This window comes from Camellia sinensis, chromosome 2 (assembly GCF_055761805.1).
Source record: "Camellia sinensis isolate YWXY chromosome 2, ASM5576180v1, whole genome shotgun sequence".
NCBI classification, from domain to species: Eukaryota; Viridiplantae; Streptophyta; class Magnoliopsida; order Ericales; family Theaceae; genus Camellia; species Camellia sinensis.
In genome coordinates, this window is record NC_138962.1 from 193,885,907 (window position 1) to 193,888,604 (window position 2,698).

Here is a 2,698-nt window from a genome sequence, read left to right on the forward strand (position 1 = left end):
TGGGGCGTCTTACCAGATTCTGCTGGAGCCTCCATTGCCCGATCATCGATGAATGATAAATGAAAACTGTGGAGTACACCCTGAGTCACCACCGGTATACTCCACAGTTTTCATTTATCATTCAGATATTTAGACATTCATTCATTCACTGATGAATTGAACTTGCATCTGCAGCCTCCCAGAGAGTACACTAAGGGGTTTCTCGGAGTGATGGCCTCACTCGAGAGGATGGTCTTGCGGAGGGAGACGCTGCTGCACCCTATAGTATCCTGGTATTTTCCAGTTTCTTTTGCATTTATCATACTTCTGATGACATATGAAAAACTGAACATTTTACTATACTGATTCGCTGTATGTGTAGAGCACATCTAACACGACACATTCACACACTATAATTGCATGCACTCATTCTATGTATCATTCTTGCATCTGATATACATACTTTGGTTGATGTATTCAAATTGTCTTTTCAGGTCGCACCTGTACCACCCGGGCCATCCAAGCCTTCCCGAGCAGCTAGGAGAGGGGCCTCGACTCGAGGTCGTAGAGCACCTGCCAGACAGGAGGAGGAGTCCAGCGAGGAGGAGGAGTCAACGCATCCACAGTCAGAGACATTTGCAGGTAGGGATGACGACTCCGATTCCGGTTCTGAGGACGGAGATGACGCCGAGGAGGATTCCGAGGACGGTGACTCTGATTCAGATGGTGATGGTGCAGAGACTGTTCAGCCAAAGAGGACAAAGAGAGCCTCTCGGTCTTGATCTTGTTAGCACTGATGCAGATGTTCCTGCTTTATTTTTCTTTTTACATGTAGTTGTAGCACATTGTACAACTTAGGCAGTTTTATTTTCTTCAAAACTTGTACCCTGTTGTAAAATGTTGCAAAAAGGAATCATGTTGGAATGAAAACGACTTTTTGTTCAAAAAGTGTTTTATTTGTATTCTAAGGATCGCATCGCATCATTTTGCACAAAAAAAAATGAGATTGAATGGAAATTGAGCATCATGTATTGCCAAGTCAGGTAGTGAATTAACACAACAAACTAAACAACTTAACTCAATAAGCGACAACAAGACTTAACAAGTTTACAACTCGATAAGTAAAGAGTAACAAATCGGTAAACAAATGAACAACAACTCGATAAACAAATGAGCGACAACTCAATAAACAAATGAGCAACAACTCGATAAACAAAGAGCAATAACTCGATAAGCAAATTCATTTTAGGCAAACTAAGCCACAGAACGCATCCAAAACAAAGGTAAACTCAGACCTTCAGCACTCTCAGCACACAGGAAAGCTAGAGACTCTCTTCTGGGGACAAGGAAAAGGCTGCAGAGCCCTTTTTGCTCATGGTCGACCACCATAGGAGCCTGCTGACCAGTTTCTTGTTCTGCAGACCAATTAAGTAGCTAGCCGACTAGCAAAAGTGGTCGGCCGACCACTTGGCCTGGGGACCTCTAGTTTTGTGAAACTTGTCCTTCAAACAGTGCCTTATCCTTTATAAAGGTTCCAGCTTCGTGGTTCCCTCATTCCAACGCAGTTTTGAACCAAAATGGAGGCGTTTCTTGTCCGAAATCTCACAAATTGGATTTGCTACCTTGGATGGCTCGGAAAAGGTAAATTTTCGGGACTTCGGCATAAATGCACTATTCATGCTGAGTCGCACCCCGCTGCGTTTTCTGTTTCTTCATGCCACAACAAGGTTTTGGAATCCGGTAACACACGTCTTTAGCTTTGGCAGACAAGAGATATGTCCCACTTTCGAAGATTTCCAAGTTTTGATGGAATCCGAGCGCAACGAAGAAATCTTGCCGCAGTTCCACTTTGGCAACGTCCAAGCCTTAGGACGGATGTGCGGGCTTACTTTGCATGACGCTCGGTCATTGATTTGTGGCAGGGTGCTGGACATTCCGAGCTTGGTTCGTCGGTTTTCTGATGCCAACGACCGCGGCGACCATGACTGGCAGGGTTTCCGGCGACATACGCTTTGCTTGTGTATGTTGTCATATTTCTTGCTTGCCCCTGGCTCCGAAGGGTTTAGCGCTCGTTTGATTGAGGTTACCGGGGGCTTAAAAGAGGGCAAGAGCTGTATCGCCATGACACTAGCTAAGACGTTGATGGGTTTGGACGCTTTCCATCGCCAAGAGACGACTAGATTCGCGGGGAGTCCACTACTACTGCAGGTAATGTTTCCCCACCCCATCTCACGTATATTGCTCACATCACTCGGCCCTCAGGCTCGGTTTTTTCTCTCAGAACCCTTTTTCTCATTTTTCCTCTCAACATACACCTCTCTATTCTTTAATCTCTCATTTTTTTATCCCTCCCCAGATATGGTTGATAGATAAATTGAAGCTCGTGGACTCATGCCCAGCATATTTAGCTCGCGGCTATTTCTTCCGACGACGTCTAGTCGATGCCCCTGATGAGGGATGGTGGTATGAGTGGATGTGCAGTCTATCCGCCCTTGACATTGTTTGGTGCTGCCCTTGGCTTAATTTGTCAGCGATGAGCTACAACATGACTTGCCAGCCCGGGATTCAGTTGATCAGCTTGACAGACTGTGTCCTTTACTTCCCGTTCCGATTCCGGCGCCAGTTCAGACATGATCAAACTTGCCCGGAGGAGGAGATAGAGTCTCTTGTGGTATTTCTAGTCCGAGGCGCACAGCTAGCTCGGTATGCCACAGCATGG